This window comes from Vulpes lagopus, chromosome 8 (assembly GCF_018345385.1).
Source record: "Vulpes lagopus strain Blue_001 chromosome 8, ASM1834538v1, whole genome shotgun sequence".
Taxonomy (NCBI): domain Eukaryota; kingdom Metazoa; phylum Chordata; class Mammalia; order Carnivora; family Canidae; genus Vulpes; species Vulpes lagopus.
The window spans coordinates 29,977,357-30,001,876 of record NC_054831.1 but is presented as its reverse complement, the minus strand read 5'-3'; positions in this window follow the sequence as shown (position 1 = coordinate 30,001,876).

Sequence of the window (24,520 nt, the reverse complement as noted above, 5' to 3'; positions counted from 1 at the left end):
TTTAAAGTGAACATTAGTTACTTTCTGGATTTTTTCTTAAGTATTCTTTAATTATTTAGGGAGATTTCTAATACATGCATTAGATTAGTGGTAAAAGAAGTTCTTGGCAGTAAATTTTGTGAGCTTAGTCAAATAGTGAATAGAAGAGAGTTTAGTGAGAATTTAGAGTTTAGTATAGAAAATTACCCCAAATGATTCTGCTGGTTCTCAAGACAGAATTGTCTAATTAAATTAACAATTGAAAACATCTTGTGATTATGCAAGCCACAGTGTTCGACTAATAATACACAGACTAGTCCCTGTCAAGATGTTCCTGTGGTTAGCCCTATATAATTTTATAATACCAATTATCATGAGAAAAGCACAAAAGCCTATGTTTCATTCCCTTGGGAACTTTTCCCCCCAAAGTAATTATTTGGAATAAATATTTCTTGAAAATAAGTACAATTACACTTTCACTGTGTCTTGAAGACTGTATACATTGAAGGTCTGCTTTTTGTTTAGGAAAGTCTTTATTTCCATTTTTGAAGGACAGCTTTGCTAGATGAATAATTCTTGGTTGACATTTTTATTTCAATATTCATCCTGTTCTCTTTTGGCTTAAAAATTTTTTGTTGAGGACATAGTCCTATGGGGGTTCCCTTGTGTGAATCTTGTCTATTCTCTCTTGCTAGCTTCAAAATTCTTTGTCTTTGACTTTTGTCAATTATAATGTGTTTTAGCATAGCCTTATTTGGGTTCAATTTATTTGGGGAACATTTGAGCCTTATAGATATGGATGTTCATTTTTCTCCCCAGGTTTGGGAACTTTATAGCTATTATTGCTTTAAATACACTTTATTATTTTTTATTTTTCTCTCTGAAATTCCTATAATGTGGATTTTATTTCTTTTGATTGTGTCTTATAAGTCCTAATGGTTTTCTTTATTATTTTTCCTTTTGTTTCTCTAATTTTAAATGCCCTATCTTCTAAGTTAGTGATTCTTCTGTATGGTTGAATCTCCTGTTGAAACTATTGAATTCTGGAGTTTAGTTATTTATTTTGCAGCTCTAGGACCTCCCATTGTTTTTGTTCACTAAACTTCTTTAAGAGGATTATTCTGAATTATTTTATAGTTCATAGATCTCCCTTTCTTTATGGTCAATTATCAAAACTGTATTATTTTTCTTTTCTGGTGTCATGTTTATGTGACTTTTCATGATCCTTCATTCTGCGTATTGGTATCTGCACATTTGAGTTTGGTATCTGCTCAGTTTGGGTTTCTAGACTTGTCAGCTGACAATATCTTTGGGCAGGTGGGGCTATCAGGTCTATATTTGGGTGAGACACTGCCCAAACTCTTTAACCAGTTACAAGGGAGTGAGTTACTACTGGCTGAGAACAATTGCATAGAACTTTTGGCTTGCTTTCTCTGCTTCAACAAGATTGGAGGATGTGTTCCACGTTTGTCTGGGTTCTCTGCTCAGGCTCATTAGATAGTCAGGATTGGCCACTCTTCTCATCTGACGTTAGACCTATAAATTAATTGACAGTGCAGCAAGATAGGGCTCAGGACCTGCACAGATCAATGGGGACTCAAATCAGGCAAGACTGAACTGCATTCCCCTGGCCAGATGGTGCCACTGGTTTTATTCTGCAGATGGGAAAAGCCACAGAATGTGCTTTCTGTTCAAATGTCACTGTAGATGGGGCTGTTGGATAGACTACCTAGCTTCCTGGACCATTCTCCAGATCCAGAAAAGTTCTTTGCTTGAGGACCCCAATCAGACAGACCCGCAGCCCACCAGGTTCACTGGTCAGACTATATCATGACTTGGTTCTGCAGATAAGCAAAGCTAATTGTTGGGACTGACTGCTGCTAGGGCACTGCAGATAGAAACTGAGTCTGCCTCATCCAAGTCCCACATCCCCCTTTTTATAGAAATAGAAATTTTGAATTTTGATTGAGTTCAAAGTAACCATTGCTTATCCCAAGGTCATGATTTACACCTATGTTTTTCTTCTAAGAGTTATATAGTTTTAGATTATACATTGAGGTCTTTAATCGATTTGGAGTTAATAACACAGACTATAACGTTTCTCCCAAGTATTAATTTTCATTTTTAAAATAAGTTTTCCATTTCCTTATTACATATTTTGTGTATTTTGAAAATAGGAACAAAACATTTAAAAAAACCTCAAAGACTCAAATTTGAAATTGTTTTAAAAATATATTACTCAATGCCTCTTAGACCATTCTGTATAATCAATTATTTAAAATATTTCCCAACATTCATAGAACCATTAAACTAGTTTTAGCACAAATTCTGTTTTATTTTTCATTGACCAAGAATAGAAAAATTGTAAAAAAAAAATTGGTATAATTGTTCCTACAATAGCAAATATTAAAAAGATTTTTTCCTCTTATGCCAAAAATTGAATAAATTGTTCAACTGTGTATTTGTTGGATTATTAATATGTAAACTTTCATTCTGATTAAATGCTTTAAATGACTTTTAACATGGATGGCTAAAACAAATATAAGTGTATTTTCTTTGTAGATAGTTTTGCTTTTATTATATTCAGTTATAGGGTTAATTTTCTTTCCTTCATGTTTTTAATATAGTTGTAATTTATTGAAATATTTTTAAAGATCATAGTAATTTCTTTCCAACTGAAGATATTTTGTAACATATTTTCATCTCAGTACTTCAAGAATTATATACCTGGAGCTTCCTATTTACATATAAATTAGTTCTTAATAATTTGCAAAATACATTGTGATTTTTTAAATGGAGAAAAATTGTTTGACTCTTTAAAGTCTTCAAAATAAAAAAAAAATAGTCTTCAAAATAAGCCTTGATTTTTTTTTTTTTTTTTTTTTTTTTTTTTTTTTTTTTAGAAAAAAAGAATTCCAAAGTCTTAAAGAGTACTTTTTTGGATAGTCAGCGAATTCAGGAATTTTCTGTTCCTGTCTCTTTCAGTTCACTAACAGTGAATTGATAAGAATAGCTGGTTAAATATTATGTATTCATCTAAGAAAGAAAGCTAAGATGCATAACATATATCTATTCTTCTTTTCTCACTTGCATTTTGGCTTTTACTACTATTTTTATGCATCTAATTTTGAAAATATTAACTCAGAACAATAGAATGGATAGAAAACTTTTCTCTGTATTCAGTTTATAAGTCCCTTAGCTCAATCTCATCTAATTATCTTTAGTTTTTTTTTATATTCATTAATCAACTTGAATTCTCAAAGATTTATTGAATGAGTATGAAATATGAACCTAAGTGTTACAAACCTGATTTTCCCTAAAGCCAAATGTGAATGGATCTCTGGTTAATTCAAAATTATAAAAGCATAGCTGGTTTGTAGAAGTGCTTATATCTATTCATTTATTTTTATAGTCTTTTTAATGTTAAGAATTCATTAAAATAATGGCATGTGCTAAGTTCTACTTAGTGGATTGCCTTAGGGGAATTCATTTTGAACAAATGTGGAATGTCAGAGAAATTATGCCTTCAGAAAGCATATGCATATTGATAAATAAATGCAATTAATACAAATATACATGATGAAAGTTTTAAAGAACTATGGCTATTACAGCTGGACACTTGAATTGAGACCACAGCTCTGCCATTTTGAGACTGGACCAAGGGTGACTTTCTTAACCTCTTTAAATTTTTCTCATCTGAAATAATAACCTTAGAGAATTACTATAAATAATAAATGAGATAAGTATTTAGGATATAATGGAAACATTCCTTTATATGCTATTTTTTGAATACCAGTTTCTCTAAGGATACAGAAGGAAAATGGACACAATTTTTGCTCTCATTAAAATGTCTTAAAATTTTACCATCAATATTAGGATAAGATAATTTCTTAACTGAGTGCAATTTAACCTTTAAGAAACACTTAATTCTTATTATATGACATAATATATTTCTAGGCCACAGAAGCTGAATTACTTAAGCTTATGAAGTTATAAGAGAAAATATAATTTATATGTGTATAATTTTAAAGAAATATTATACAATAGAAATAATTATTTTGTGAAGTGTTACTTGTACAATTAAAACTTGTTCCAGGAAGATAGACTAGACATAATTCTTTTTTTTTTTTTTTGGACATAATTCTAATCAAGATTTCAAATCACACATTCTATCAACATGTTTCTTGAGTCAACTTAAGAAAAATCATCACATTAATAAACTTAAAATGATATTTGATGAACAGCACCTGGCTGGTTCAGACAGTTAAAGGTCTGCCTTTGGCTGAGGTCATGATCTCAGGGCACTGATATCAAGCCCCTCATTGAGCTCCCTGCTCATGCTCTCTCTCTCAACTAGATGTTTGATGAAATCTAGCAGAACAGGAAAAAACAAAACAAAATAGCCAACTATTAAGGAAAAAAATCCTCAGGAGGAAATAATTTAAGTAAAAATCTAGCTGTAAGTATTGGAATATTATAACTACATGCTTACTTACTTGTAAATGATATTTTTATGAAAATTAAAAATAAGATATAAATGACCTAATTTCCTGTTAAATCTTACAAATTCAACATGTAAATTAGAATGTGGCTCTCTTGAGGTACTGGGAGGCAAAGGAGAATTAGATAAAATCCCATAAAGCTACAGATATAAATCTTAATTTCTGAGCAAGCTAATTATACAATAAGAAGGAAGAATGGAAAAAAGAGTTGATTACAAGGAGTAAGACTAAATGATCAATGCGTTAAAATAATGGAATATATCAATTAATACATGGGCCATATATATTCCAGCATAATAAGAATTTATTAAAAAGTGGTATTTCAATTCAACAAATATTTTTATTGTCACGTAATGTTGCAGCTAGCTGTCTAAAATAAACTAAACTAAAATAAAATAAAATAAAATAAACTAAACTAAACTATTAAAATAAAATAAACTAAAATAGTGTGAGACCCTACTTTACATATTAGAACCTATTTGCCTACATGCAACATAAAGAATCCTTAAAAAATTAAAACTTAGCAATTAAGACAAAAATACCTAAAGAAATATAAACAATGATAAGCCTGTAATTCCTAAAATAAAACTTGAAAAGTACTCAATCTCACTTTTAGCCAAAGAACTACCAATTAAATAGTAATCAGGTTTTATTTCTAATTCTCAGACTGATGCATATTTTAAAAGTTATAACATCCAGTCCTGATGAAAATGTGACAAAAATTAATTCTATTATGATTTGTTACAACTTCTGACATAATCAGTTTTGCTCCTTATTAATTAAAATTAAGGTAAAATCAATCAATAAAGCAAGATCAATTCTCTAACAAGAAATCCAAATATTCAGAATCTATTCCATAAAAAAGAAGAGCTCCAGTAAATAACTACATATGTGGGTGTTTATAGCAGGTAGAAAATAGCTTTAAAAGAAACACATGACTCTAAATAAGTTTTGTTTTGTTTTGTTTTTAGCATTTATTCCCATGCCATGGGATGTCTTGAAGCCAAAACAAGCAATAAACAAAGATGAACATATATTAGGTGACATAGAGAAATTTATATTATTGTGAGGAATGGAAGGAAAGTGCCCACAATGATGACTGATTATAATCTGATCTTCATTTCAGTCAATATTGATACTAGTCATTAACACTGTCCACTTTGTATTTATAACAGAGAGGTTTCTATTTGTACATATGCATGTTTGTACATTTATTCATTTTTTATTCAATTAACAAATATATCTGAAGAACTTCTGTGACAAATACTATGTAGCTTCTGAGGTAAAGAAAAAAAAGTCCTTGACTTCATGATTTCAGTTAGATGGTGATAGGTACTCTGGAGGGAAACAGAGCAAAATATGGATATAGAGTAGACAATGGCATAATATCTAACAGGAAATGATAGCACCTTGATGTCATGATATGTTACCTCACATCTCTGATTCTTATATCCATTCTCAAATTCTTTTTTTTTTTTTTTTTTTTTTTTTTTTTTTTTAACTTTTATTGGTGTTTAATTTACCAACATACAGAAAAACACCCAGTGCTCATCCCGTCAAGTGTCCACCTCAGTGCCCGTCACCCATTCCCCTCCAACACCCGCCCTCCTCCCCTTCCACCACCCCTAGTTCGTTTCCCCGAGTTAGGAGTCTTTATGTTCTGTCTCCCTTCCTGATATTTCCCAACATTTCTTTTCCCTTCCTTTATATTCCCTTTCACTATTATTCATATTCCCCAAATGAATGAGAACATACACTGTTTGTCCTTCTCCGATTGACTTATTTCACTCAGCATAATACCCTCCAGTTCCATCCACGTTGAAGCAAATGGTGGGTATTTGTCGTTTCTAATTGCTGAGTAATATTCCATTGTATACATAAACCACATCTTATATCCATTCTCAAATTCTCTTGGCAATGACATTTTTACAATTGAACACATTTACTCATCTCTTTAGAATAGTGTTCTCTAAAGGTCAAAAACAATTTGCCCACTTACAGATTTGTTTTCAGAAACAGTTTCACTGCTCTCAGCCAAGAAAACTGCCCATGTCCATCTTTTTTTTTTTTTTTTTTTGTAGGAAGGTATTATGAGGTCAAAGTTGGGCCATATTTGTATAGGGCTAATAGGCCAAAATGTATTTAATTTTCTTCAAGGTGAGTTCTCTGATACACAAGATGTCATTCTAATTGAAAACTTTTTCACATTATAGCATATCTCTAAGTTTTGAGATCTTTAAAATAAATTGAGGTGAATACTTAGGCTAAAAGCATTCCACATTCATTATATCAATGGGCTTTCTCCTCACCACATTTTCTCTGACTGGGGTGATAACTTACCTTTACGTACAAAAAAGAATCTATTAAATGTGTCAATAATAAAATCAACATGTATGAAAAATTCAATTGATGTTTAAATTAGAAAAGTTTTTATAATGAATTTAAATTATGAATATGTGTATCTCTATATGAACATTTATGAATATTTATAAGAAAGTCACCAAAATGGAAATGATGGTTAATTCATTAAGACGATTTTGAATTTCAAGGAGTTTTGAGTTTTCTTTCCTGTACATTTTTACATTAATTGCTGACAATTTTAAAGTAAGTTAATATTATTAAACATATCAAAATAATAGATGTTAATATGCTTATGGTTATTTGCCAAAAATAATTCATAAATGTGGTATGTTATACTGAATACCACAAAGTATAATACACAAAATAGAATTTGTATAAGCCAGTTTTGTTGACCACAGTGGTGTAAATATTAGCAAAAAGTAACAATGGGATAAATTATAAAAACAGAACACTTATTAAGTAATAATAGAAACAATTAGGAACTTCATTCATTAAACAGGCAAATATTTAGGAAAATACACTCCTGTTTGTGAAGTATAAACTGAAAAATTTACAATTTTGAAATATGTAATAAGTGGCCTAAATATCTAAATATTTGGCTATTGGAGCATTCTTATCTGATAATGAGAATTAGTAAAGGACTACAATATTGGATTATTAGATACAAATTAGATACAAAATAGTCTATTTGTCTATTGATACAATGCAATAACATGTATATTTAAATATTTTAATATATAAAAGATTACTAACATAAGTATGTGGTCTAATATTATAACAAGTTATAAGATATTGTACATAATCTTTAACCCCTATATCTAAAAGAATAGACTTAGAGGTACAACAATAATGACTGGGTAGATTTAAAAAAAGTGACTTCAGCAATATTCATCAAAGGCATAAAAAATGTAATCTATCTAACATTGAATATAGATGATCTAGGGGTGCCTGGGTGGCTCAATTGGTTAAGCATCTGGCTCTTGATTTTGGCTCAGATGCGTAAGATGGAACCTGTCATGGGGCTCTGTGCTGAGCATGGAGCCTGCTTAAGAGTCTCTTTCTCCCTCTGTACCTCCTCACTCTGTTCAGTTGCTCTCTACTCTCCTCTTCCTCTCTCTCTAAAAAAATATATATATATATATATATACATATATATATATATACACACACACACACACGTATATATTTTGCTTTTTATTTTTAAGAGCTAATGGACTACACGTTATTAAGTTGAAATTATGTAGGAGCAATGAGGGGAAAGAGTATTTTCCATTGTCTGTGAAATACAAGCTCATTATTATTTTTCAGTGAAAAAAAAATTACCCAATTACCTAAAAAAAAATCACTAGGAGATATTTTTATTCAACTATGTTGCATAACAAATTACTCTGAAATCTAGTGGATTAACATAATTTTAGTTGTTCATAGCCTTGGAGTCAGGAATGCAGGAAAGGCTCAGCTGAGTGGCTCACTTTTGCTTGCCATGACATTGGGAATCATGATAGCTGAGAAGCCTGGAGGATTGATTTTCAAGATGACTCATTCACGCGTGTTTCAAACTGATGCTGACTCTTTTGGGAATTTAGCCATCAGCTGAGATTATCAGTCAAGGCTTTTGGTCCCTCCTCATTTGGACGTCTTTTCCTCTCTACCTCTTACAAAGGAGAGTTCCGAGAAGCTGCCAATCTTATGCCTAGTCTCAGAAGTTGGAGTCACCTCAGTAACATTTTTATGGAAACTTTTCAGCAAATTTAAGCAAGTCACCAGTTCAGTGTAGGCTCAAGGTGAGGAAATTGATTATTTCTTAATTAAAATAGTAGTAAAGAATTGAGCTAGTTTTTAAAAAATATTTTATTTATTTATTCATGAGAGAGAGATAGAGGCAGAGACACAGGCAGAGGGAGAAGCAGGCTCCACGCAGGGAGCCCGATCCCGGATCCTAAGATAACGCCCTGAGCCAAAGGTAGACGCTCAACCCCTGAGCCACCTAGGCGTCCCAAGAATTAAGCTATTTTTAAAGTTTTCTTTTTCTTTTAATTTTTATTTATTTATGATAGTCACACACACACACACAGGCAGAGACACAGGCAGAGGGAGAAGCAAGCTCCATGCACTGGGAGCCCGACGTGGGATTCGATTCCGGGTCTCCAGGATCGCGCCCTGGGCCAAAGGCAGGCGCCAAACCGTTGCGCCACCCAGGGACCCCTTAAGCTATTTTTAATCTATGAGGAACTTAAATGTTTTTTAAATATTCATTTATTTATTTATTTATTTACCAATATGTACCTGAAGTTCTAAAGCAGATTTGAACTTTTGATATACATTCTGTTTAGAACTGCCAGTAACATTCTGTGCCTAAATCTAGAAAATATCCATTTAGAATGACAGGTTTTTCAATGACAAAACATGTAAAAGCCTATGTTTCCTATTGTTTTTAACTCATTTAATAATCCAAACAACTCTGTACGCAAGATACTTACATTGGTTTTAAAGCTGGTGTATGGAGATATTAAGTCATTTGCTCAAGGCCACACAAATGACAAATCCACATTTCAAAAATAGGTAATCTGAGCCTGTAGAATTTCTAATTTCTTACATTTATTTTGAAAATATATAAACAGGGGCACCTGGTTGGCTCAGTTAGTTAAGCAGCTACCCTTCAGCTCATGATCCTGGGGTCCTGGGAACAAGTGTCATGTAGGGCTCCCTGCTCAGTGGGGAGTCTGCTTCTCCCTCTTCCTCTCCTGCTCCCTCTGTTTGTGTGCTCTCTCGCCCACTTGCTCTCTCAAATAAATAAATAAAATCTTAAAAAAAAATAAACCAGCCACGTAAAGATATTTTTGTTTTTTGTCTTTCAAGTACAGTCTAGGGCAGCTGGGGTGGCTCAGCAGTTTAGTGCCACCTTCAGCCCAGGGTGTGATCCTGGAGACCCGGATCCAGTCCCACCTCAAGGTCCCTGCATGGAGCCTGCTTCTCCCTCTGCCTGTATCACTGCCTCTCTTTCTCTCTGTGTCTCTCATGAATAGAGAAATAAAATCTTAAAAAGAAAGAAGATAGAACCTTTTAAAGTATTTTTCTTCTAGTATTTTCCTAAGCATTATCAAGCAATTGTTTTGGCATTATAACCATTAAATGTCAATAAAAAGATACATGAATTGATAATGCCTTCATTTAACCCCCTTTATGAAAAGACTTGCTGCAAGATTGAGGATTTAAAAAACATTTGTTGTATACATTTGACAAAGATGATATTATGTGGGGGAAATCAGAATATATATACATTTTAAACTGTATAAACTACCATATATATATATATGCTGTAAACTTCTCTTAAAGGCTTTATTTATAAATGTGTATATATATATAATATGTATATAATATAGACTTTAATAAAATAAAATAAGGCTTTAGTCATATATACATGCCTATACGTGTGTGTATATATATATTTATGTATATCAAAAACCTTTAAGAGAAGTTATATACATCTTAAGATGTTTATAGTTTACTACACACATACACACACAGCCCTTAAGATGTTTACAACTTGAAAGAGGTAATAAGACAGACATAATAAAAAATACAAATTTATAAAGATATCTATATCGATGGGCCAAATACATTTGCAACAACCACCACAACAAATTTGAGCAAATTGTTGTTATTTGAAGGAATAAAGATAGCTGATATTTTTCTTAAAGTGAGATTTCATTTACTCTTAATTCTAGGGAAGAATTTTTAAAAATCCAATTTATGCTGTGGAACACATTTTTAAGAAATTTCTTAGAAGCAAATAAAAGTAGAACACCTGTCACAGAATGAAAAGGGCAGAAGAATGTGCTAGAAAATAACATTGCCATAGTGAGAAATCTGAGCGGACTTCTTAGCTGTATGTCTTATTAGGAAAACAAGAAGAATGTTTTAAAGTGGTATTAGTGATTTGGATGCAGGAGGTATATTATTTTGCAGTGTGTGGAGTTAAAAGCATTCCATTGGCATCAAACTGGCTTTAATGTCTAAAGCTTCTAAGATTAACTGATACATCTAGACAGTTTACAGTGTTTTACAAGTGCAGAAACATTTTTCTAAAGCAGAGAGATTCATTTTCAATATTATAAATTTAAAAAATATTGCCCAGGCTAAGTTTTATAAGTCTAAATTATAAAAGTAAGAGAAAGAACATTATTTTTCCTGATTAAACTGGGGGGCTTACTAAAAAATTGATCAAGTAAGCAACAGAAGTTTATATTTTTAAGGCAGGGTTCAGTTCGTGAATTTTGTGTAGTACTACATAATCCTTTTATAGTATACTTTGAAACCTCATCATTCTATAAAATTGCAATATAAGTATATGCTCTGATAAATTAAATAACTATACAAATAAAACAGAGTATAAAAGGAGGACAATGATTCAGCCTCAGTATTCTTTCAGCAATAATTAACTGCTTAGAGGTGCCTGGGTGGCTTGATTGGTTAAGCAGCTGCAGTTGGCTCAGATCATGATTCCAGGGTCCTGGGATTGAGCCCTACATTGGGCTCCCTACTGGATGGGCAATTTGCTTCTCCCTCTCCAACACTTGTGCTCTCCCACTCTCTCTCTGTGCCCCCTCAAATAAATAAAATCTTAAGAAAAAAAAGCTTATCCAGGCTATTTCTGCCTTGTCAAAGTGAGTTATCAAGGCTTAAAGTCCATATCTGATTATTAAAGTTACATATAGCTTCATCTTTAGGTTTGTTTTGCTTGTCTGAGCTCACAAAGCAAACCATCCTATTGACATTTTGTAGAGTGTCACTAACAATGATGTACACTGGGTGAATTATGTGGCAATAGACTCTAGGCATTGCTCACTCTGTCACTTTTATTGCATTAACATTTATTTTTTTCATACACTGTAGCATAGGTTTCCATGTGAAGCTTATTCTTTAAGTCAATACTTATGGAAGTTTATATTCCCCTGCTTTTAACAGGACTTGTATTTGAACATAAACCTTCTTTATTCCAATATCCTACTCAATTCTTAAAACATACCATTTGTCAATGGTAATTTTTTTTTTCAAGAAAAAACACATCCACAGGTACACTGAGTACCTAGAGCATTCTAATTAGAGCCTACCATTTGATTTCTTTGGTACGGGAAAAGCAATTCCTCTGACTAGTTAGAAACAATCTTTTAACATAACCTTGAGAAGTTGCATTAAAGATAGTGATATGATAGAAAATATCACATGTTTTGGGTTAAACGGTGCCCCTCCCGCCCCCTGCACCAAATCTCAGAACCTCAGAATGTGATCTTATTTGGAAATACAGTCTTTGCAGGTGTAACTAGTTAAGGATTTCAGAATGAAACTCATGGATCCCAAATCTAAGGACTGATTTATAAGAGAAAAGATAAGAAGATTTGGACACAGAGAGACACAGGGGAAAAGGCCACATGAAGAGTAGAGTTATGGTTCCATAAGGCAAAATATGTCTGTAGCCTCTAGGAACTGGAAGAGGCCAGAGCATGCTGATAACTTGATTTCAGGCTTCTGGACTCCAGCATTGCAGGAGAATAAATTTCGATTGTTTTAAGATGCTCAGTTTGTGGTAATTTGTCACAGTAGCCTTAAGAAACTAATACATCACATAACTTATTTTATCCCATACAATTTGGTAATTAGTGAAACAGCTAAAAAAATAAAATTTAAAAATGTGCTATTTTTATAAAACCATAAAAATTTTTTAAAATGACCTAATCAATGAAGTTATGCCTACACACATACGACTATCAAAAAAATCACAACAAAATGATTTTTTTTAATTAACTTTTATTGGTGTTCAATTTTCCAACATACAGAAAAACACCCGGTGCTCATCCCGTCAAGTGTCCACCTCAGTGCCCGTCACCCATTCCCCTCCAACACCCGCCCTCCTCCCCTTCCACCACCCCTAGTTCGTTTCCCCGAGTTAGGAGTCTTTATGTTCTGTCTCCCTTCCTGATATTTCCCAACATTTTTTTCCCTTCCTTTATATTCCCTTTCACTATTATTCATATTCCCCAAATGAAGGAGAACATACACTGTTTGTCCTTCTCCGATTGACTTATTTCACTCAGCATAATACCCTCCAGTTCCATCCACGTTGAAGCAAATGGTGGGTATTTGTCGTTTCTAATGACTGAGTAATATTCCATTGTATACATAAACCACATCTTCTTTATCCATTCATCTTTCGATGGACACCGAGGCTCCTTCCACAGTTTGGCTATTGTGGCCATTGCTGATAGAAACATCGGGGTGCAGGTGTCCCGGCGTTTCATTGCATCTGAATCTTTGGGGTAAATCCCCAACAGTGCAATTGCTGGGTCGTAGGGCAGGTCTATTTTTAACTCTTTGAGGAACCTCCACACAGTTTTCCAGAGTGGCTGCACCAGTTCACATTCCCACCAACAGTGCAAGAGGGTTCCCTTTTCTCCGCATCCTCTCCAACATTTGTTGTTTCCTGCCTTGTTAATTTTCCCCATTCTCACTGGTGTGAGGTGGTATCTCATTGTGGTTTTGATTTGTATTTCCCTGATGGCAAGTGATGCAGAGCATTTTCTCATGTGCTTGTTGGCCATGTCCATGTCTTCCTCTGTGAGATTTCTCTTCATGTCTTTTGCCCATTTTATGATTGGATTGTTTGTTTCTTTGGTGTTGAGTTTAATAAGTTCTTTATAGATTTTGGAAACTAGCCCTTTATCTGATATGTCATTTGCAAATATCTTCTCACATTCAGTAGGTTGTCTTTTAGTTTTGTTGACTGTATCCTTTGCTGTGCAAAAGCTTCTTATCTTGATGAAGTCCCAATAGTTCATTTTTGCTTTTGTTTCTTTTGCCTTTGTGGATGGATCTTGCAAGAAGTTACTGTGGCCAAGTTCAAAAAGGGTGTTGCCTGTGTTCTCCTCTAGGATTTTGATGGAATCTTGTCTCACATTTAGATCTCTCATCCATTTTGAGTTTATCTTTGTGTATGGTGAAAGAGAGTGGTCCAGTTTCATTCTTCTGCATGTGGATGTCCAATTTTCCCAGCACCATTTATTGAAGAGACTGTCTTCCAATGGATAGTCTTTCCTCCTTTATCAAATATTAGATGACCGTACCTTTCAGGGTCCACTTCTGGGTTCTCTATTCTGTTCCATTGATCTATGTGTCTGTTTTTGTGCCAGTACCACACTGTCTTGATGACCACAGCTTTGTAGTACAACCTGAAATCTGGCATTGTGATGTCCCCAGCTATGGTTTTCTTTTTTAAAATTCCCCTGGCTATTCGGGGTCTTTTCTGATTCCACACAAATCTTAAAATAATTTGTTCTAACTCTCTGAAGAAAGTCCATGGTATTTTGATAGGGATTGCTTTAAACGTATAAATTGCCCTGAGTAACATTGACATTTTTACAATATTAATTCTGCCAATCCATGAGCATGGAATATTTTTCCATCTCTTTGTGTCTTCCTCAATTTCTTTCAGAAGTGTTCTATAGTTTTTAGGGTATAGATCCTTTACCTCTTTGGTTAGGTTTATTCCTAGGTATCTTATGCTTTTGGGTGCAATTGTAAATGGGATTGACTCCTTAATTTCTCTTTCTTCAGTCTCATTGTTAGTGTATAGAAATGCCATTGATTTCTGGGCATTGATTTTGTATCCTGCCACGCTACCAAATTGCTGTATGAGTTCTAGCAATCTTGGGGTGGAGGCTTTTGGGTTTTCTATGTAGAGTATCATGTCATCAGCGAAGAGGGAGAGTTTGACTTCTTTTTTGCCAATTTGAATGCCTTTAATGTCTTTTTGTTGTCTGATTGCTGAGGCGAAGACTTCCAGAACTATGTTGAACAGCAGTGGTGAGAGTGGACATCCCTGTCTTGTTCCTGATCTTAGGGGAAAGGCTCCCAGTGCTTCCCCATTGAGAATGATATTTGCTGTGGGCTTTTCGTAAATGGCTTTTAAGATGTCGAGGAAAGTTCCCTCTATCCCAACACTCTGAAGGGTTTTGATCAGGAATGGATGCTGTAGTTTGTCAAATGCTTTCTCTGCATCTAATGAGAGTATCATATGGTTCTTGGTTTTTCTCTTGCTGATATGATGAATCACATTGATGGTTTTACGAGTGTTGAACCAGCCTTGTGTCCCGGGGATAAATCCTACTTGGTCATGGTGAATAATTTTCTTAATGTGTTGTTGGATCCTATTGGCTAGTATCTTGTTGAGAATTTTTGCATCCATGTTCATCAGGGATATTGGTCTGTAATTCTCCTTTTTGGTGGGGTCTTTGTCTGGTTTCGGAATTAAGGTGATGCTGGCCTCATAGAACAAATTTGGAAGTACTCCATCTCTTTCTATCTTTCCAAACAGCTTTAGTAGAATAGGTATGATTTCTTCTTTAAACGTTTGATAGAATTCCCCTGGGAAGCCATCTGGCCCTGGACTCTTGTGTCTTGGGAGGTTTTTGATGACTGCTTCAATTTCCTCCCTGGTTATTGGCCTGTTCAGGTTTTCTATTTCTTCCTGCTCCAGTTTTGGTAGTTTGTGGCTTTCCAGGAATGCGTCCATTTCTTCTAGATTTCCTAATTTATTGGCGTACAGCTGTTCATAATATGTTTTTAAAATCGTTTGTATTTCCTTGGTGTTGGTAGTGATGTCCCCTTTCTCATTCATGATTTTATTAATTTGAGTCTTCTCTCTCTTCTTTTTAATAAGGTTGGCTAATGGTTTATCTATCTTATTAATTCTTTCAAAGAACCAACTCCTGGTTCTGTTGATCTGTTCCACAGTTCTTTTGGTCTCGATATCATTGAGTTCTGCTCGAATTTTAATTAACTCTCTTCTTCTGCTGGGGGTGGGGTCTATTTGTTGCTTTTTCTCTAGTTCCTTTATGTGTAAGGTGAGCTTTTGAATTTGAGATCTTTCCAGTTTTTGAATGGATGCTTGTATTGCAATGTATTTCCCCCTCAGGACTGCTTTTGCTGCATCCCAAAGATTTTGAACGGTTGTATCTTCATTCTCATTAGTTTCCATGAATCTTTTTAATTCTTCCTTAATTTCCTGGTTGACCTTTTCATCTTTTAGCAGGATGGTCCTTAACCTCCACGTGTTTGTGGTCCTTCCATACTTCTTGTTGTGATTAAGTTCTAATTTCAAGGCATTATGGTCTGAGAATATACAGGGGACTATCCCGATCTTTTGGTATCGGTTCAGACCCGATTTGTGACTCAGTATGTGGTCTATTCTGGAGAAAGTTCCATGTGCACTTGAGAAGAATGTGTATTCAGTTGAGTTTGGATGTAAAGTTCTGTAGATATCTGTGAAATCCATCTGGTCCAGTGTATCATTTAAAGCTCTCGTTTCTTTGGAGATGTTGTGCTTAGAAGACCTATCCAGGGTAGAAAGAGCTAGATTGAAGTCACCAAGTATAAGTGTATTATTATCAAGGTATTTCTTGAGTTTGGTTATTAATTGGTTTAAATATTTGGCAGCTCCCACATTCGGGGCATATATATTGAGGATTGTTAAGTCCTCTTGTTGGATAGATCCTTTGAGTATGAGATAGTGTCCCTCTTCATCTCTCACTATAGTCTTTGGGGTAAATTTTAATTTATCTGATATAAGGATGGCAACCCCTGCTTTCTTTTGAGGACCATTTGAATGGTAAATGGTTCTCCAACCTTTTATTTTCAGGTTGTAGGTATCCTTCTGTCTAAAATGAGTCTCTTGTAGACAGCAAATAGATGGGTCCTGCTTTTTTATCCAGTCTGAAACCCTGCGCCTTTTGATGGGGTCATTAAGCCCATTCACGTTCAGAGTTACTATTGATAGATATGAGTTTAGTGTCATCATATCTATTCAGTCCTTGTTTTTGTGGATTGTTCCACTGAACTTCTTCTTAAAGGGGAATTTTAAGAGTCCCCCTTAAAATTTCTTGCAGAGCTGGTTTGGAGGTTACATATTCTTTCAGTTCCTGCCTGTCTTGGAAGCTCTTTATCTCTCCTTCCATTTTGAATGAAAGCCTTGCTGGGTAAAGTATTCTTGGTTGCATGTTCTTTTCATTTAGGACCCTGAATATATCCTGCCAGCCCTTTCTGGCCTGCCAGGTCTCTGTGGAGAGGTCTGCTGTTACCCTAATATTCCTCCCCATAAAAGTCAGGGACTTTTTTTCTCTTGCTGCTTTAAGAATCTTCTCCTTATCTTTGCAAGCTTCACTATTAAATGTCGAGGTGTTGAACGGTTTTTGTTGATTTTAGGGGGGGATCTCTCTATTTCCTGGATCTGAATGCCTGTTTCCCTTCCCAGATTCGGAAAGTTTTCAGCTAGGATTTGTTCAAATACGTATTCTGGCCCTCTGGCCCTTTCGGCACCCTTGGGAACCCCAATTAAACGTAGGTTTTTCTTCCTCATGCTGTCATTTATTTCCCTTATCTATCCTCATGATTTTTTAATGCTTGTCTCTTTTTTCCTCAGTTTCCCTCTTTGCCATCAACTTGTCTTCTATGTCACTCACTCGTTCTTCCACCTCGTTAACCCTTGTCGTTAGGACTTCTAGCTTGGATTGCATCTCATTTAATTGATTTTTAATTTCTGTCTGATTGGATCTAAATTCTGAAGTCATGAAGTCTCTTGAGTCCTTTATGGATTTTTCTAGAGCCACCAGTAGCTGTAAAATAGTGCTTCTGAATTGGCTTTCTGACATTGAATTGTAATCCATATTTTGTAACTCTGTGGGAGAGTGGGCTGTTTCTGATTCTTTTATTGAGGTGAGGTTTTCCTTCTAGTCATTTTGCTCAGTGCAGAGTGGCCAAAAACAAGTTGTATTGGGAAAAGGAGAAAAAGAGAGAGAAGGAAAGAAAAGAGAAAGAAGAAAAAAAAGGGGAAAAAGAGAAGAAAAAGAAAGGAGAAAAAAGAAAAAAAAAAGGGGGTGGGGTGGGGGAGGCAATCAGAAATCAAGAAGAAAGAGAGAGAAGAAAAGCACAAAACAAAACAAAAAAGCAAAAAACAAAAACAAAAAAAACACGGGGGAGTATCTTCTGATTCTGTATACTTTAAGTCCCTTGACTTCCCTTGGAACTGGTCTGTGTCAGTGGTCTTCTGGGGGAGGGGCCTGCTGTGATTCTCAGGTGTTAGCACTTGGGGGAGCTGCTCTGCCCCTGCCTGGTGCAGGGCTCAGTGGGGGTTGTTCACCCTGTGAGGCCCCGGGAGGAAGCCACAGTGGCGGGGGCAGCTCTGGGACCCTGGAGTCAGCTCCCGCAGTAGCTCCGGGGCTCTCCGTCTGCAGGGCCTGGAGGCTCCGGGGCGGGGCCGCTGATCTGCTCAGTTCCAGGCAGGAGCGTCCTCGCTGTCCTGGGCCCTCCCGGCCTCTGCCTGTCCCGGGGGAGGCCGGATCCTGGGCTGTGTCCCCGCGCCCTGTGCTCCGGGGCCTGCGCTGTTGGATTCGCGCTCCCGCCCCGCAGCCCCCTCCGCGGAGCCGCCGCCCGAGCCCCTCCGAGCTGCTCCGGGTCCCGCCGAGCGCTGCAGCCCTTAGGGAGCTCGGCGCACTCTCCGGGGCGCAGTTCCTCTGTTACTGTCCCAGGGAGCCCGAGGGCATCCCCGCCCTCCTGAGGATCCTGCTCCAATTCCCCGGGAGGCCTTTCCGCGGGGAAGGTTGGTGCAGCTCCTGCTCCTCCAGGACGGGGCTCTCCTGTCCTGGGGACACTCGCCCCGGCCTCAGCCCGGCTCCTCGGGGCCCCTCCCCCTTGGAGGCCTTTTGTTTCTTTATTTCTTTTTCCCCGTCTTCCTACCTTGATAGAGGCGCGAACTCTTCTCACTGTGGCATTCCAGCTGGTCTCTCTTTAAATCTCAGGCCGAATTCGTAGATTTTCAGGATGATTGGATGGTTTTCTAGGTAATTTGTTGAGGACAGGTGACCTGGAGACCCTGCTCTGCCGCCATCTTGCCCCTCCCCCCAACAAAATGATTTTTTGAAAGTTTAATATCGATTGAACAAACACAGCAGCTATAGTATTGATGCACACTAATTGCTAAGACATTCCTAGGTAGGCTTGGTCTTACTTTAAGATGGTTTTGAAAGAGAGAGGTTAAGTAAGATATACCAATGCACCTAACAAGCCTGTCTATTCTTAATATATTTCTAGAAGTATACATATACATATGTGTGTATACATACATACCTATGTAGACAGATACAATAGATAATAGGAAAAATCTGTTGATTGCACAGTTTTGATCTTACTTAATGAGTAGCCTTATTGGTTTTTAGTCCACTTGTTTTATCAGCTATTGAATGAGACAAGTTCAAGGCTTCCATTGCTAGTGTGGATATTTTAAAGGTATGGTATGAGATTTAAACAGAATTAGGGTTGCAATACCTTGCTGAAAATTTGACTGCTTTGTTCACATGGCATGTTTCTCTTCTTGTGCTCTTTGCACTGTTGTAATATACTTCAAGAACATTAAAATTATTAAGACATTATTATTGCTTTATTCAGTGAATATATAATTAGTATGATTTATATTTACATATACATTAGCAATTTAACTTTATTCTTAAATTTTGTATTATCTTCTGAGATCATTATTGTTTATCTTGAAGAATTACCTTTTATATATTGTCCTTTAGTATCAAAATTTAGGGAAATTAGTGCTTTCATTTTCTGTTTTTCCAATAAGTATATTTCTTTTAGCTTGAAGGTTTTTCACAGGGTATAAAAATCTAAGTTGAAACTTTTTTGTTTTTTTAGCAATTTAAATATGCCCTTCTCCTTTGCATCCTCCATCTCCACTGCTGCCTCCCCCTGCAGCAGGATTGTGGGTCACGGGGAGCCTGCGAAGTTTTACAGATACGATAACTTACAGAGACAGCCAATTTATACGACCCAGCAAGAGGCCAAACTGGTATAATATCCTGACTGTAAATTGGTATTTTATTATGGTCAGCTTGATAATTACTCAGAAATCCTTTGAAGGTAATATTTGCTTTCCTTTTGACTGCTTTTATGTTACATTTTTTTAAATGCTCAACAATTATAATATGATGTGCCTAGGTCTGAATAACATGCAGTTAGAAAAAGTACTGACAGATCCTAAAGATGAAGGCTTGTCTTGGTGTTGACTTTATTTAGTAAGTCAGAAAGAATGGAAGAATAATTTTTTTTAAGATTTTATTTATTCATTCATGAGAGGCACAGAGATAGAGAGGCAGAGACACAGGCAGAGGGAGAAGCAGGCTCCATGCAGGGAGCCTGACATGGGACTTGATCCCGGGTTTCCAGGATCAGTCCCTGGGCTGAAGGTGGCACTAAACCACTGAGCCACCTGGGCTGCCTGGAAGAATAAATTTTTTAAAAAATAATAGTATGTAAAAACTAGTAATACATGAATTTTCTTTTCTGAAAGAGTATGTTTTTAGAGAGATTTGGATAAGAAAAAATGTGGGAGAATATTGAAGAATATTAAAACTTGAAAGAAAAACAAGTATATAGGGATATTTGATAAGGATTTTTAACTTTTTGTTACCTTATTTTTACAGCAATATTGATCTTAAATGCAATAAAAACCTCTACTTTCTTCTTTACAACATTAGATGAATCCCAATTATAACTGTTCTGATTTTTCAATGTTTAAAATGAACAACTTTGAGACACATTTTTGAAATAGCAATATTCAGTACTTCATGATGGACTGGATGTGGGGGAAGAACAAAAAGATAAAAATTCAAGATTATATTCATGTTTTTGATTTGGCCAACTAGGTGACTGGTGCCATTTACTAAAAGCTGAAGAAAACTGGGATAGGAAAACATACATTGGAGAAACTGAGGTAGAAAATAGTGAATATGTCTTAGATATGCTAATTTTAATGTGTGTGGTATGTAAAATGTCATTTTGGATATGCATCTATGATCTAACTGAATGTTCTTTCCTTGAGAAATAGAGTTATCTGCATAGGATTAGTACTTCTCTGCATAGGATTAGTACTTCATTTTTTAAAAAAACATTTTATTATTTATTCATGAGAATACACAGAGAGGAGACAGAGAGAGAGAGGCAGAGGCACAGGCGGAGGGAGAAGCAGGCTCCATGCAGGGAGCCCAACGTGGGACTCAATCCAGGGTCTCCAGGGTCATGCCCTGGGATGAAGGCAGATGCTAAACCACTGAGCCACCTGGGCTGCCCAGGATTAGTACTTCAAATAACAAGATCAGTTGAGTACTCTGAGGACAGGTTATATAGAAAGAAGTGAAAAGTCTCTAGACTAAGCAGTCTAGAATTCAGAGATCAGGAGTAGGAAAATAATTACAACTCCACCTAGTAGCAAAGTAAGAAGTCACAAGGAATAAGAGTACAAATTATTTCAAGAACAAGAGAGTATATAACTTTGAAGAACAAAGGAGTATGTAAAATCAAGTTGCTTATGTACCTGTTAAGAATTGGAGTCTTAGTGATTCAAAGTTCTGAATGGGAAAAACCTGTGACCAAGAATATCCTATTTCAGCAATGCTATCATTTAGAATAGGATGAGAGAGAAAGAGTCTTCAAACAGAAATTAAAGGAGTTTATGGCCACTTACTCAGCCCTGCAAGAAATATTGAAGAAGACTCTGATTCGAAAGGAAATACCAAAAATGACAGTATGAAGGTAGAAAATATAAAAGCAGTAAAAATGAATATTACTGTAAAAAATCTGTCGAGGAGCTCATAAAGTAAAAGGATGTAAAGTAAGACACCATATACCTAGAACATGGGAAGAGAGGAATAAAGAATAGGTTCAAATTTAAACAACCATCAACTTAATATAGACTAATACATGCAAAAGATGTTATATGCAAACCAAATGGTAGCTACAAATTCAAAACCATTAATAAAATATGTAAAGAATAAAGAGAAATACATCCAAATATACCACTAAAGAAAACCAGCAAACCATGAAAGAGAGAATGGAAAGAAATGGTCAGAGAAATTCTTCAGGAACAACCACAAAATAATAATATGGCAATAAATGCATATCTATCAATAATTACTTTGGAACACTTATTCCATGTACATTCCATCAAAAGCCATAGGGTAACAGAATGGATTTAAAAAGAAGACCCATCTATATGCTGCCTACAAGAAACTCATTTTAGACCTAAAGACACCTGCATATCCAAAGGGAGGGGATGGAGAAACAATTATAATAAAATGGATATCAAAAGAAAACTAGAATAGTAATACTTATGTAGGACAAAATAGACTTTAAAACAAAGACTATAATAAGAGACCAAGGATATTATATAATAAAGGGGACAATCCATCAATAAGATATAATAATTGTAAATATCCAACCAACACAGGAGCACTCAAATACATAACACAGTTAATAACAAACATAAAGGATATAAGTCAATAATAATACAATAATAGGGTACCTTAGATAATCTGTCCACTGATATCAGTGGGCTGTTAAACAGAAAATAAACAAGAAAACAATGGCTTTGAGTGACATACTGTTCAAGATTGGATTTAACACATATATTCAGAATATTCCATGCTAAATACAGGAATACCCATTCTTTTCAAGTATATATGGAACATTCTCCAGAATATATCACATATTAGGCCACAAAACAAGCCTTAAGCAATTTAAAAAGATGAAAGTTATACCATACATCTTTTTTAAATTTAAATTTAATTAGGCAACATATAGTACATCCTTAGTTTTTTATGTAGAGTTCAATAATTCATCAGCCGCATATAACACTCAATGCTCATCACATCACATACCCTCCTTCTTGCCCATCACCAAATTAGTTACCCCCTCCTCCCGCCTGCCTGTCCTCCAGCAACCCTTGGTTTGTTTCCTGTAGTTAAGGGTTTCTCATGGTTTGTCTTCCTCTCTGATCACTCTCCATTTAGTTTTCCCTCCCTTCCTCTATGATCCTCTGTACTGTGTCTCATAACCACATATCTTTTCTGACCACAACACCATGAAACTAGAAATCAACCACAAGAAAAGCTCTGGAAAGACCACAAATGCATGGAGGTTAAGTAATATGCTACTAAACAATGAATTAGTCAACCCAAGAAATAAAAGAAGAAATAAAAAAGTACATGGAAATATATGAAAATGAAAATGCAACAGTCCAATACCTTTGGGACACAGCAAAAGTGGTTCTAAGAGGGAAGTTTATATCAATGTAAGCCTAACTCGAGAAGCAAGAAAAATCTCAACCCAAGGACCTAGAAAAAGAACAACAAACAAAGCCTAAACCTAGCAGAAAGAAGGCAATATTTATGAGTAGAAATAAGTGATACAGAAACTAAATTAATAATAGATCATATCAATAAAATCAGGAGCTTATTCTTTAAAAAAATTGAAAAACCTCTACCCAGACTTATCAAGAAAGAAAAAGGACCCAAATAAATAAAATCACAAACGAAAGAGGAGAAATAATAACCAACACCACAGAAATACAAACAATTTTAAGAAAATATTTTGAAAAAAACTATATGCCAAAAGATTGGACAATTTGTAAGAAATAAGTTCCTAGGAGCCTAAAACCTACTGAAACTAAAAAACAGAAAGAAATAGAAAATTTGATCAGTCCACTTATTAGCAAAGAATATGAATTGGTAGGGGCAATGGGTGGCTCAGTAGCCAGGCATCTTGACTCTTGGTTTTGGCTAATGTCATGATCTCAGCATTGTAAAATGGAGCCCTGTATCAGGCTCTTGTCCTTCTCTCACTTCTCTGCCCCTCCCCTCATTTAAGCACGCATGCACACATTCTCTATTTGTTTTTAAAATAAAGAAATAAAATAATTTTTTAAAGGAATTGAATCAGTGATCAAAAAACTCCCAAAAAACAAAAGTCCAGGACCAGTTAGATTCATGGGCAAATTTTACCAAATATTTAAAGAGTTAATACTTAAACTATTCCAAAAAAAATGAAGAAAAACTTCCAAATTCATTCTATGAAGCCTGCATTACCTAATACCAAAACTAGATAAAACATCGCAAAAAAAGAACTATAGTCCAATATCTCTGATGAATATAGATGCAAAAATGGCCAACAAAGTACTTCACTGACCATGATCAAGTGGGATTTATACCTGAGTTATGGAGGTGGTGCAATATTCCCAAACTAATCAACCTGATACATTACATCAGTAAAGGAAATGATAAGAAACTTATAATCATTTAAATAGATGCAGATAAAGTGTTTCACAAAGTATAATATCCATTTGTGATAAAAGCCCTCAACAAAATAGGTTTTTAGAGGGAACATACCTTAACATAATAAAGGCTATTTATGAAAAGCCCACAGCTAATATCATCCTAAATGTGGAAAACAGAGCTTTTCTTTTGTGGTCGGGAACAAGATGGAGATGTCCACTCTCACCACTTTTATTCAACATAGTACTGAAAGTCCTATCCATAGCAATCAGAAAACAAAAAGAAAGAAAAGGTATCCAAATCAGGAAGAAATAAGTAAAACTTCCACTATTTGCAGATTACTTACTATATACAGAAAAGCCATAGGACTCTACCAAAAAACTGGTACAAGTGATACACGAATAGTAAAGTTGTGTAGGATACATAATCAACATAAAGAAATCTGTTGCATTTCTATATACAATAGTGAACTAACAGAAAGAGGAATTAATAAAACAGTCCCATTTACAATTATACGAA